The sequence below is a fragment of the Notechis scutatus genome, chromosome 2 (assembly GCF_049901735.1).
Source record: "Notechis scutatus isolate UNSWTSFEM ecotype Mainland chromosome 2, rNotScu1.2, whole genome shotgun sequence".
Taxonomy (NCBI): domain Eukaryota; kingdom Metazoa; phylum Chordata; class Lepidosauria; order Squamata; family Elapidae; genus Notechis; species Notechis scutatus.
The window spans coordinates 241,439,121-241,454,489 of record NC_142010.1 but is presented as its reverse complement, the minus strand read 5'-3'; positions in this window follow the sequence as shown (position 1 = coordinate 241,454,489).

Here is a 15,369-nt window from a genome sequence, read left to right as displayed (position 1 = left end):
AAACATACCTTAGTAATTGTTTCTCAGCCTCAATATCCTGGAGGAAAAATGAGAGTATTTTATCAACTGGAGCTGTTTTTAAGAACTAATAGCTAGATTCCTTCTGTTAGATGTTAAGTATTATAATTAGTGGTATAGATAAGCAATAAGATCAGAAGAACTGTTTGAAGATTACTTTCCACCCCCATCACAAGATATAGTAAAATCAAAGCAGAGTAGAGGCAGCAAATGCCAATCCAAGAAAACAAACCTGTGTATATGTATGTGCACATGTGTGCATGTATAGCAGAGGTGGTATTCAGCCAGTTCTGACAGGTTTTGGAGAACCGGTAGTGGAAATTTTGAGTAGTTTGGAGAACCAGTAAATACCACCTCTGGTTGGCCCCACCCCCACTTATTCACTGCCTCCCGAGTCCCAGCTGATCAGAGTCCCAACTGATCGGCTGGGTCTTCTTTTGTTGCCCTGTACAGGAGAACGGAGCTGGAAAGCTGATTAGTGGGGTGGGGAGGGAATTGGGATTTTACAGTATCCTTTCCCTGGAGTAGGTGGAAATGGATATTTTGCAGTATGCTTCCTTTGCCACGCCCACTAAGCCACACCACGCCCACCAAGCCACGCCCACCAAGCCATGCCCACAGAACTGGTAGTAAATTTTTTTGAATCCCACCACTGCAGATTTTGCTTTCCAAAATAAATGTTAATTTCAGCTAAATGGATTTTACTGATGGGGAAAACTGAGGATCTTGTGTGGTTAGGGTGCTGGCATAGAAACCAGGAGACTAAATTCTAATCCAAACTTAGGCATGAAAAATCAGCTTGGCAACTTTGGGCCATTCACTGTCTCTCAGCAGAACTCACCTTACCGGGTTGCTATCTTGAGTTGTATTTTTTTAAAAATGTGGGTTAAAAAAATGAAAAAAAGAACAAACAACTGAATCTACCATTTGTGCTGGCAGGTGGTGCCTGTATTTGCTTGCTCAAACCATTTAGATATCACTTTATAAAGATTTAATATGAAAACAAAATTCTGGCAGAATAATAGCCTTCATTAAGATAAAATGTAAGCAGGAAGGATATTTGCTGCTGTTTATTGAAATTCACCATAGTTTACTATTTTTCAAACCTGAAAGGCTTCAATCCCAAATATATAATTTCTCCAGAAATACAAATTGTGAATCAGCAATATTTTCCCACAACCATTGATTCTTCACTGTTTTGGGCCAAATTGTCAAGCATGCATTCTCTTATTCTTTAGTTTATTGATCAAGTTCTGGCTTCAGAATTATTTTCAGACATGTATATCAGAGAAACGCAGCCCAACAATGGTGGGCATTGTTCCCACTTGTCAGGGTGGATTCATAAATAAAAAAATCACAGAAATATTATCTGCCTCTGAAAGGTTCTCACTTAACTTTTGCCTTCAGTCCAAATATGAGTCACTGACAATGGCACAGCATGGAATCCTGAGACCTCATAATGGTTTCCAAATATTAGGAAAGGGAGAAGAAGAAAACGAAGATCAACTGCTATTAGAGAGATTAGTAACCTTATTGTACAATTTGGCTAATCGTTTGGTGTAAATTATAAATCACATCTTAGAACCACAACAAACAACAGTGCAAACACACCCAGTAATCTCTATTCAGACTAAAACTAATATTTTATAAATGGGACTATGATGGAGGGCTGACTTATTAATAGGGGAAAGGAGGGAGAGAGGCTTCTACTGAACATACTGATATATTCCTCTCAGACATAGTTAGTGCTGTTTTGGCACATAGTTAGAGATCCCTTCCCTACAGCAAAACAGAGTGTGCATGTTGCATATAACCTTTCCAAAATATGTGAACTTTCTACACAGCTTTGCTTAATGTATGAAATTTTGTATATGAAGTGTATAAATATATGTATGTTTGGAATGCAGTTTCTGAGGCAAGGAATGTTGGCAATGAAATTCAGTAGATTCCATGATTTATTTGCCAATTTATGCCACAATGGGATATCTTTTTTCTGGAATCATTTTAGTTATACAGAAATCTCTGTGAAAGCAATTGAATTACTAATGAAAAGTGACACAGTCCTCCAAGAATATCTCTACTATATGACTCAGGGCTGAAACTGTAAAGAGAAGAATAATACGAAAACCAAAACAAACTAATTTCAAGGAACAGGAAGGGATTCTTGCATCATTTTCACATATGGACATCCTGCAGGATACGTATTAAGATGGAAGTTAGATTTTTTTTTTTTTTTAAAATAAATTTTATTAAATTTACAATTAAAAACATATCGACATTACATACACAAAAGGGAAAAAAACAAAAAAAGAACATTCGGTCTTACAAACTGGAAAGAAAAGAGAAGAGGAGATGTAAAAGAAAGAAAGAAACAAAGGAAGAGAAAGAGAAAAAAGAAAAAAAAAGATGCATTTAAAAACAGACAATATCCTTTTTGACAGTCTGCAAGATCCAATTCTCCTACCTTAATTTGAATACACACATCTTATCGATATCTATGCTTAAATTACCCATTGTCCATTAAGCAGTTTATCTCTGGACTAACCAATTATACCAAGAGTTCCAATTATCGTAAAATGTTGAAGCCTCTTTGTTTTTAAGTGCTATAGTTAATTTATCCATTTCTGCACAATCACATATTTTCTGGATGACCATTTGTTCTGTAGGTGCATAGGGTGATTTCCAACACTGGGCAAACGCTAATCTGGCTGCAGTTAGGATATGAATTGTTACATATTTCATCTTTTTAGGTAAATGTTTATCAGAGATCCCTAGTAGGAAGAACTCTGGTTTGTATTCGATTTGTTCTTTGGTTATCTCCTCCAACCATTTTCTGATTTTTTGCCAATATTTCTGGGTTTCTTTGCAAGACCACCACATATGAAAGTAGGTTCCTTCTATGCTTTTACATTTCCAGCATTTTGGACTCGTGTTTGGGTTCATTTTCGCCAACCTCGAAGGGGGCAAGTGCCATCTATAAAACATTTTGTATGTATTTTCTTTATATGCTGCCGATTTTGTAATCTTAATATTTCTGTTCCAAATCTTTTCCCATTCTGATAATGTAATACTTCTTCCGACATTCCTGCTCCAGGCTATCATGTTCCCTTTGACTATCTCTTGTTCTAATTCTACTTCCAGTAAGTATTTATAGAATGTGGATATGTTCTTTTTGTTTGATCCTAGTAAAATTTTATCTAAATACTGCAGTTTGTTATAAATTCCAAAGTCTTTTATATCTTGTTTGTATCTGCTATGGATTTGTATATATAACCACTGATCAATTTTAAATCCCTGTTCCTGTAGTTCTTGTCGAGTTTTTAATTTTCCTTGCGGATCTAATAAATCTTTATATTTAATCATTTTTGTTATGTCCAAATTATTGGGATGTACCATTGCCTCCATTGTTGATAGCCAGATCGGAATTTTTAGATAGTGTTTTTGCATATTTTTTTCCAATTAATTAATAATGAGTCCCTAATGAGGTGTCTATGAAAGTAAGACTGCTTGGGTTTCCCCACTTCCCATAAGAAGGCATGCCACCCTCTCTGGAGGTCATGCCCTTCTAATGCTAAAATTCTTTTGTTAAGTAAGTTCACCCAGTCTTTTATCCATAATAAGATAGCTGCCGAATAATATAATTCCCAATTTGGAAGGGCTAGACCCCTCTACTTTTCGCATCTTGTAAGGCCTTTACATTGATCCTGGGTTTTTCCCCTGCCAAATAAATTTAAGTGTGATCTTATTTAATTCTTCAAAAAAATTTTGGGCAACTTAATTGGGATTGTCTGGAATAAATAAAGAAATTTTGGTAATATATTCATTTTAATCGAGGCAATCCTGCCCAATAAGGAAAGCTGCAACTTATTCCAGGATTCTAAATCTTTCTTTGTTTGTTGAAGTAGTTTATCATAATTGTTTTCTTTAAGTGATTTACCTTGTGGTGTTAACCATATTCCTAAATATTTGACCCTTTTTGTTACCTGTATCCCCATCATTGTTTCTAATTCTTCCTTCTGGTTTTCTGTTAAATTTTTGGTCATTAATTTCGTCTTTTTTCTATTAATTTTTAATCCTGCCACTGTGCCAAATTGTTCTAATTCTTTTATTAGATTATAACCTTTTTCCATGGGTTCCTCCAAAAAGAAAACCATATCGTCAGCAAACGCTTGTAGTTTATATTCTTCTGATTTGACCCTCACTCCTCTAATTTCAGAATTTTGTCTAACCCGTGTTAAGAGTGATTCTAGGGCAAAAATGAAAAGAAGAGGTGAGAGAGGGCAGCCCTGTCTGACACCTTTTTCTATATTTATTGGATCTGTTTGTTCGCCATTGATTAGTATATTAGCCTGTTGTGTGTTGTAAATAGTTATTATAATGTTTTCAAATTTGGTGCCAAGACTCATATTGTAAATTTTTTGAATTAAAAAGTGCCAATTTAAGTTATCAAATGCTTTCTCAGCATCTAAAAACATGAGTGCGGATTGTTTCTCCGGGTGGGCTTCATAATATTCTAGGACATCGATAACGGTTCTTAAATTGTTCTTTATTTGTCGGGACGGAAGAAATCCATTTTGATCTTCGTGTATATGTGGATTTAAAGCTTGTTTTACTCTATTAGCTATGATAGAAGTAAACAATTTATAATCGGCATTTAAAAGTGAAATTGGTCTATAGTTGTTGATGTATCTATGATCTGCATCCTCCTTCGGGATTAGCGAAATCAGCGCCCCCCTCCACGAGTCCGGCATCTTGGCTGCCAGAAGTACCTCATTAAACACTTCCAGCATCAGTGGTCCTACTAGTTCCAATATTGCTTTATATAGTTCTGCCGGAATCCCATCTGGTCCTGGAGAGGAGGAAAAATTGCGGCACTGAAAGTGACTTATTAATTCTCTGAATTGAGTTCAATAGGATTATTGGCTTTATTTAATACAGCTGGGAGGACAGATTGTTAAGCGACCAAGAAGAGATGACTATTGGATTTTGGAGGGAATAATAGGTGAAGGAGATTTGCACATTGAACTCAAAACCGGGAAGGGGAAAGAAGGAAGAGGAAGAAGGAAGAAGAGACCAACAGAAGGCTGGGAAGGATTGACTTCTTATTGCGATTAATCAGCACATTATACCATTCGCTCCCCGGAGTGCTGGGAAGAAACTCAAAACTTAAACCTTTAGCTTGAAGACTGACTATAAAGTTTATTTTATATTTTTTCTCTTATCACATTTCTTTATTTGTAGGAATTTCTATTTGGTAATACTTTAATATTACCATTTGGGCACTATTTTTACAATTTGAACCTCTAGCCCCTTGCTTATTGATTGCCTCAAATCAAGGTAAACTTTTCCCTCTTCTCTTCCCCCATTGTTTCAGTCTTTCTCCTTCCTATCTTAACCCCTTAAAAAGCCTGATAAATTTACCTACTCAAAAGGAGGGGGAAAAAAAAAGGTATATTGTCCTTATAGATTTCAGTGACAATTGATTTGATTGTCTTAAATAGTAACAACAAAGAGTGAAAAATAGTGTTGATTTAGATTATTTAGAATACTTAAGATAAATTCTTAAAGAAGTAACTGGGTTGGATTTGATGTATTATTGATGATTAATATTGATATTCAGTATATAAATTAATTATAAAGATTATTATATTATTAGATAACATTTTATAATATAGGTGTACAGACTGCCTATCTATATATTTGATTGAAGTATTAGAATAGAATTTTTATTTTAGGAGTTAAACACTGAATGGTGATCTGGGACAATATATCCAATATAGTGCAACAACAAAAACAAATATTAAGAGAGATGACCTCCACGACAACTATGGCTTTGAAATCGGGAAGGAAGACCACCCCGACCCTAACAACTACTTTAACTTCTGCTTCACCAACAATCCAAAAAAACCATTGAAGAATCTCTAATAGGGGAAAAACAGTCCAATGTCTCTAACGTTAATATACAAGCTACCCTACTATCCTTGCAAGAAGCAATATCCAAGATGCAAGAAATAATGATTAAGAATCACAAAGAAACCAGAGCGGATATTAGCGAATTAAAAGATGAGATGGGAAAGCTTAAAGTGGAAATGAAAGCAGATTTACTTAAGGTGGAGGATAAGATAGGGTCCTTGCAACAGGCTATGGAGAAAAACGAAGTTAAGATAAGAGAAATAGAGAGTAGGACAGAACGGATGGAGACAAACTTTGAAAGGATAGAGGAGGAATTTAGAAATGTAACTAGAGAAACCGAAGACTCCCTCGTCCACCTCGAAATGGATAAAGCAGCGGCATATTTAAGGTTTCAAAATGTGGTAGAAGCGAAAAATGAAGAACTAGAACAATTAATGGCAGAACTATTGGCTGAATGGTTAGGGAAAGAAAAAGATGATCTAATCAAAGAATTTGACGAGGTGTATAGGGTCAGCACAAGTTATGCTAGACGCCATAACTGCCCAAGAGAAATTCATATTCGTTTCACAAGGAGGTGTGTGAGAGACCTAATTCTTAAAAGGTCCAGAGAAGAAACAATAACATATAGAGGTAAAGAGATTATGATCCTAAAACAAATCCCAAGGAAAGTGAGGGTCATAAGACAGGATTATAAATTCTTGGCCAATTATTTAAATAAAAAAGAAATTCCTTTTAAATGGTTAATCCCAGAAGGGATGTTAATAACTTGGAAAGAGAGAAAAATCAAAATAGATTCTATAGAACAGGCCCAAGACTTTCATGATCAGCTAATAGGCACGGATAACCAATACACCAAGGAGGAAACTAAAAGGAAACCACAGGATGATCGTAATCGCCATAGAAACCAAAAAGAAGGACTTCCTCAAAATTTAGGGAACGACAAACCACAACCAGGGAGAGAAGAACCAATCTCACAACAACAGCAAGAAGAAAACCGAATCATCACTAGACAAAAAACTAAACAGACCTAGATAAATGGAGATAGGAAAGAAACTCCTCTCCGTTAATATAAATGGTTTAAATTCAACATCTAAAAGGAAAAGGATATTAACTAAATTAATTAGACAAAACGCCGACATAATATGCCTACAAGAAACACACATTAGGAAAAAGGATGAAAGATATTTAATTTGCCCAAAACTTGGAAAACTTTTTACAGCACCAGCAGACAAACATAAAAAGAAAGGAATTGCAATATTTGTGAAAGATGATGTAAAAGCAGAACTAATCTGGTCGGATCCGGAAGGAAGAACTCTGGTTATACAAATTTGGATTAATCATATCACATTTTTATTGGTAGCAATCTACGCGCCAAATGAAGAACGAGGGAAATTTTTTAAAGATCTTCATCAGAGAATAATAGGTTTCGAAAAAAGGAATATCTGCATGATAGGCGACTTCAACTCAATTGCTGATCATCAAAAAGACCATAGTAATGTGAATAAGAACAAGAAAGGGAAAAGAGAATTTTCTATGCCCTGTAAGGACATGATGAAAGAATTAAACTTAATAGACTTATGGAGAAAACTAAACCCAGAAGAGAAACAGTTCACATATTATTCAAATCCACACAAAATCTGGACCAGAATAGATATGGCCTGGATGGATGGGGAATTGGCCAATGAAATAAAAGAAATTAAAATCCTACCAAATGAATGGGCCGACCACAACCCAATACAATTAATTTGGAGAGATAGGAGAAAAACAAAGAAAAGATGGACACTAAATACTCAGTTAATAAACGAAGAAGAGTACATTAAGAAGCTGAAAGAGGAATTAAATTATTTTTTTAAAAGAAAATAATAATGAAGCAACCACGAAACAAAATATTTGGGATACAATGAAGGCAATTATAAGAGGAACAACAATCTCCTATAATGCCATGAGAAATAAAAGAATACATGCCCAACAAAATAAATTCCAACAACAAATTAAAGAATTAGAAATACAACTTCAAAAATCCCCTAAAAACCAGAGAACACAAAATCAGTTAATAACAATTAAACATAAATTGAACTTACTTGAACAAGATAAAATAGAAATTAACTTGAAAAGGTCCAAACAAAATTATTTTGAGCATGCAAATAAACCAGGAAGATGGCTATCCCATAAACTTAAAAAAGTGAAAGAAAAGAGATTGATACACCAACTAATGGATGAGAAAGATGTCTTACAACATGAGATAGAGAAGAAAAAAGATATCATTTACAACTATTTTCAAAGATTATATAAAAAGGAGGAAGTTAATGAAGATAAAATAAGAACTTATTTAGAGGAGACGAATGACAAGGTAATTGGAGAGGAATGGATAGAGTTATTGAATAAAGATATTACATGGTCTGAATTGAAGTCAGCAATGGAGAATCAAAGGAAGTTAGATTTTTTTAAAAGGAGAAGCTGAAGATTCCATTTTAATAAATACCAGGTCATTGTTTGCAGGATGAGTGCATTCATTTTGGTTGCTAGAAGACATATCTGTCAGCTTTTGTAAATGTGATGGACAGCTAGTTTTTCTTTGAGTATTTGCTATGCCTTCCCGATAGAGGTACTCCATACCAAGGTTTATATATTCTAATTACTACTGAATCTTTGAACTGGATTTGCAAGACTGAAGGTATAAATGAAACGGAATCAGATATCAAATTAGTCATCTAATGAATCCCAGAGAACTAACTGATATAGGCAGCAAATGTTTGGCTGATTAGTTTGAGATTTTCCAATAGGTATCTACTTGATGATATTAGTGCTTGTAGTGTATCCTGTTTTTTCTTCTTAGTGAATCTAAAGGAAGCAATTGGAAGATAAATACAATAACATTTGAGGGGTCCTTGGTGCTCTCTTATGATATTACCTAGTTTAGGTAATAAAATGTCTGCAAGAAAACAAGCCAGCTCAGAGAGCACCAAGAACCCCTCATGTCAACCCTGAGCTACAAATCTTCTCCATTAATAGTACAATAATATTTAGAAATACAGTTCAGAACATCAGTTTTACTACTTATTGCCGTTTGATGGAACACTCAGAATAAATAGCAAAGACATTGCTTTTGGGAACTTCCCAGTCTATTTTTTTTTTTTTAAAAAAAAAGATAGTATGATTGCCAAGAATTGTGATCCCTGTGATGTCTCTTGGCCAGCTAGGGTTCCCCCTGGCTGGAAAAGTAAACCTTCGTCTTGAACAGTTTGCATTGTTTTTCTTTTTCTTTGCTGCTAAAATCTAGTCCTTTATGGTACAAATACCCACTACTATTTGCATGTGTGACTTCCTTACCTTTATTTGACATGACAAGGATAGATGGATGTCGGCAGGAGAAAATGAAGAACTAGTTTTCTTTGAAAGGTGTACTCTAAAGTGTTGATGCTGTATGACACTGTGTCACAGTATATCAGATCTCTGTCCCTAAGCTGGTACTCTGCGCCTTTTAGACTTTGTCCAGGATCAGCTGAGAAAGGAAGACTGTTCTAAAACATGCAGAATGGTAGCTACCAACTTTCTTTTCAGTTCTCAGGAGCTGCCTAATATGCACAAGAATTGCTGCATCCTTCTTTGCCCTTTATTTTTTTTTATTTTTTTTAATAAAATAGCAAACAAATAAAACAACAATATATAAACAATAATTACAAAATTAGAAGCAATCATTATTAAACATTAAAATATTATTAAAAAAGAAAGTGTAGAAAGCACAGAGACAGTGAGTATAGCAACCCCATCTTAGGATGTCCCTGGTTATCTGGGACAGCCAAGCCTGATGATATAAACAGGTATTGAGAGACTTCCAGAACATTAACAGATATGGAATCAACCTAACTTTAGAAGGCAGAATGTTCTATAAGGTGGACTCTATGACAAAGAACGGCCACTTCCTAGGACTCATCAAATGTTAAGTACCTCACAGATGATATACATAGTGTGGCTTATCTGCCAGATCTAATGGTTGATGCAACTGGGGAGAGGGGGTCCCTCAGATAACTTAATCCGATACCTTAATTACTATTGCTTAGTGCAAATACAGGAATGAAAACTGATGGCCACACAGTTGTGACTGCTCTGGATATAACTCCATATAAGACTACACTGCTGGTCACCTTTTATAGATTATCATCTGATTATTTTTTTTACTATTTTTGATTGTATTTTGTCCTTTGCTGCAAATATTGCTGCAAATATTTCCTAATATTCCTTGATTTATAAGAAAAATGAAATAGTTTTAAATTGTAAAAACCAGTCTATAACTCATTGAATATCCCAATGATTGGCCAATGGTTGCAGGTTTTGGAGAAGAAAGTCTTAATATATCTCTAGGCAGGGAAGTTAGTGGGGGTCCATTAGGGACTGTTAATTGCTTGGGTCTTGTTTTCAATTGCCATCATACCTGTTAATGTGGGCAGCTATAATAAATTCAGTGAAACAAAAAAGCAAATAAATAAATCTGTTTTACTGCTGTTTATTTTGAACTATGTTGTATTATATGTGATGTTAGCAATTAAGAGTAATTATGGCAAGAAGAGCAACCACATACAGGGGTACCTCAGTACCAGAGGTGGTATTCAGCAGGTTCTGACCAGTTCTGGAGAATCAGTAGCGGAAATTTTGAGTAGTTCGGAGAACTGGCAAATTCCACCTCCGACTGGAGATTTTACAGTATCCTTCCCCTGCCACACCCACCAAGCCACGCCCACAGAACCGGTAGTAAAAAAAAAAATTGAATCCCACCACTTCTCAGTACTCATTAATTGGTACCAGGAGGCATGATTAGTACCAAAAATAATGAGCACCGAACAAATGTTTCCTATGAGGAATAATGTAGTGAGTCACGAGGCAGCTGACACTGATAAGTTCTAGCTTGTGCATTGAGTACCAAACCAATGATTACTAGGACAAAATTTTTGCATCAAAATGCATTGAGTATCAAATTCAATGAGTTTCAAAACAGTTGAGTACCAATGTATAACTGTAAATCAAATAAATAAATCAACAAGTTTTAAGGTACAGTCTATTATATACTTTTAGAATAAGTCCCATCAGCCATTTTGGTGTTTGTTCTAATTATAGGTAAATAGCTTTATGCCATTATTGTCATAAGGACTGTGTATTAAATAGAATAATGTGAATTCAGCATGCTTTAGGTAAATAGTATGCTGTATGCTGAATTCAAACTATTATCCCTGAGGAATTTCTGATACAGAAACAGCATTTGGGAATTAAAACCTGGTAGGGCTCAAAAGCGTCCATGTGGGATGTAGGGATTAAAATCATCTCTATGATGGCCCTAACTGCACAACCAAAGCCCCACCTTTTTTTCCTAGGTGTGTACAACACATATAAGGAAGGGGTGGGACTTCAACCCCATGCATGTTTTTTTTTACTTTTCCCCTGGTGCATTGGGAGCATTGAAAGATTAGAATAGGAAGTTAACCAGCTGTTTGCTGTGTGTGGATGCATGTAGAAGAAGGAGATTTGAAAACTGCATTTTAAACAAATCTATCTCTAAGAACTAGCCTTAATATTGATACCTTAGTTTTCTCGGGATCAGTCAAGGGAACAGCAAACTTTCCCCAATCTACCAGTTCTATATAATATGTTTCCTACAAAGGCCTCTGGTAGACAATTCACATTCCCCAAGTTCTCCTGCTGGCATAACTCCTCTTGCTCTGAAATTATATTTATCCACTTGTCAGACTGTATAACAAGTACTCACTCTTCTGTTACAATTTTTTTTCTCCCTGCATAATTTTATAAATTTCTATTATGTCCTGATTTTGGCCCGAACAACCTATATTGTCATCCATTTGGGAGTAAATATGCATGTTTTGGTAGCAAAATGGCAAGGTAATAATGTTAATCCATAGCTTCTATTCCCTTCCAACCATGTTTCAGAGTTGTTATGTGATTCAATAATCCTATATATCTTGCACCAAGCCTCAAGGTTAAGTTGAGGTACTTTCCTATTAGCTTATTTTAGGCCTTATTTTTCTAAGTAATAGCAGTCATTTATCACATCTTGAATTTTGAACTACAGTAATTCTTCTGTGGAAAAAACAATGAAGAAGAAGATTGAGGTTTAATTTAAATCCCTTTTGCACAGAAGATCCAGGGAGGGGTCAGGGAGTTACAAAACTCTGTGATTATCTTCAAAGAATGGTTGCCAAATTGGTGGTGCCAAAGATAACATGCTTGGCAGTGCTACTATGAGTTGCATTTTTCCCACTTTCAGGTAGAGATAAGAGTTATGGGAATGAAAGAAGAGATGTCATGCTCATCCTTCATAGGAAGGAATGTGTGCTTTTCTTTCCAAACATTGTATCTATCAGAAATTATAGGCTTTGGGGGCAGATTCACATGACCCTTTTGCATTTGACTGGCTGCTATAGTTCTATCTGCATGCTATTTTCAAGAAGTGATTTGTGAAGCACAGGGAGTTGGTTAACTGTAGATGTGTGTTTTGTCATATAGTTTATTTCAACAAAGTGGACTTTTGTTTCACTGATAGCTGATATGAAAAGACTAAGGTGGTTCAACAAGATTAAAATAGGTAGTGGGTCCTTGGTGCTCTCTGAGCTTGCTTGTTTTCTTGCAGATGTTTCACTACCCAAACTAGGTAACATCATCAGTGCTAGTGTGCTAAAGAAATGTAATCACCATACAGAAATTTGGTAGGAATTTAACATAAATGTGTTCACGTTTTATGTCCATGACCTGAACGAGAATGACTTGTGTGCTTGAAGTCAACATTTCATGATTTTACAGTGGGGCTTGTAATTTAAAAATAAATAAATAAAAGGAGTTGCACATCAAAAATATGGGCAATAGTGCATTATTTGTCAGGATGGGGAGGAGGTGGCTCAATCCTCATTGAAGTGCTTACTCCTGCCATCTGCATCCAGGCCCCCCTTTTTTTGCAGCATTACAGAAGTGGTCAGCCCATTGCCTGCTAGAATTTTGTTTTTGACTTCTCAGCATGGCCAAACTGAATGCGAGCTCAAGTGCAAAGATTGCATTTATGTGTGTGTATTTAAAGGAAGAGGACAATTGTATGTAAATATATATTTATATGAAACTGAAATACATAATCTACTTAAGGTAACCTCTAATTAAATTGTCTGATTAACTGTGGCTAATCTATAGGCTATTATCTTGAAAAAGTATCCTAGGCTCTCTCAGGGACTTCCAAGCAGTAATTGGTGTATTTTGCCTGTGTGGTACAAAATTCTCAGAAGGAATATATTACCTGTCTTCTTGAAACAGTTATTAAACATATTAGCTAGAATTCTAGGGAGGAAAACATGCGGCCAGAATGATTTTCTAGCCCTTTCTACAGATTATTGAATAATGGTTTCTACTGTGCAATTTGCCTAGCAGAAGTAGAAAAAGTTTGAATAGTATCCCTTTAACGAAGAACAACTCTATGATACTTAGAGAAATGTCTTTGTGAATTTGGACAAAAATATTTCTTGTATGAAACATTCTTCATGTTATCTGATTTGTGAATTTTCAGTCAATAAGCATCCAATTTCAGGTCCATGATAATAAACTATGTACATGTAATTTCTATTTATCTAGCTAATTATCTCAGACATTATCTCCAAAGGGAGCTAAAATCTTGGAAATCTGCCAAAATCTTGGAAAATTCGCTTTCAAACAGAGTTAAAAATACTAAGGTAAACTAAGTGTTTAATATGTTTTATATGGATAACTATATGAGGACCAGTAAATATGGCTTTGGAGCTAAAAAATTAATCAAAATCTGTATGTACTGTATATATTTGTCTGGGACAAGTTGCCCAATCACCTTTTTCCTGCTCTTAACAGTCTATATTTTATATCTAGTGATTTCAGATTTGGAGGGAACAAACTAATTGGGAGCAAGCTATAAAATGTGGTTGCTAATTTATTTATCATCAAAGTGTCTTTATTTTCACCATCCTATGCATGCACACACACACCCAGCTGCTTCCAAAGGACACATCCAGACAACAAGTTTAATATAGTTTTCTCCAGTCTGTGAGATTACACACAAATATAGCAGCATAATTTGTTCTTTCCCCATTCCCCAAAAATCTCCCTTTTGCTTATCAACAAGCTTGCAAGTGATGCTCTCTTTGCAATACCATGATGGGTAGATAGTCTTCCAGGAGGAAAAAAAACACCCATCAATCACTCTTCCCACTTAGTTTTGGACTGTGTTGATGGAGGAGGTGAATTTGGACAGATGCTTAGAGCAGTAGGTATAGCTATCTGTCAAAAGCTGAGCTGAAGTTTTTCATTCCAGCTTCACTCTAACCACCTCACAGGAGCCTTTAACTACCTTTGGAAAGCATGGTAGACTAAATAAAATGTTTACAAAAATACCTACACATCTCATGCCATTAGCAGTATAAAATGCAGTCTGGTTCATGAAAAAAAAATTAACCCATCTTCAGAAACCATCATTATCCAGACTTTCTTCCCATTAAGAGACATAGTCTCTTATTTGGGGAGCAAAATCAAAATTCTGATTCTTGTATTTTCATTTGAAATCTGCTGAATGGGAGTCTCTAAAGTTGAGGTTTTACTGTATGTGAACAAGTCTTTAGATTACTGTTGTAAATTCATCTTTGAAGTATATAGGAGTGTATTCATATGTGTCAGATAAAACAATGCCATATTAATCGTTGACTCCCATTTTTGGGAGTAATCTGTGTACTGAAATCTAACCTTGAGTTAATACACTGAGCTCATGGGTGTTGACATGCCTTCGTTTCCATGTGCCATTTTCCATTTGATTCATGCTAATATGAAAAGACCACTTCACCAGCCCTTTTAATTATATATACCTAGCTGTCTTCCACTCAAAAATGTCACGGTCATTTCATCAATGACAGCTTAGTGGATTCTCTCCCAGTAGAGTTCTAGGCAGGACTGCACAAAAACCTCTTGCACGCATAAAGTCTCACAGATGAAAGGGACACATTAACAATGTCACGATATATGTGCTTACCCATAAATAAAACCTATTATGCAGAATGAATCTTACTCCTCGGCAAGTGTATCCACTACCCATTTATTCAGGAGTAAATCTAAAGAAAACCAGTTGAAGTTTCAGAGGTTCTATTCCATGGCTGCAAATGTAAATCCACTGAATTCTGAGGGATTGCTTTCTCATTAGACCTATATAGAATTGAATATTTCATGAGTATTCCTCATAAAAGGAATTATGGGGATATTCCTGAACTCAGATATTGAACTAAATAATATAACAGGGCTGATTGGCTGCAGATTTTCCCCAGAAAAGACTATCAAGGGTTTGAATATCAAACTACAAGACTTCTGTAGAGCTATATTAAGTCACCCAAACTACAATTTGTTAGTCAAATTCTTATTTTTGAAACATTCCCGTCC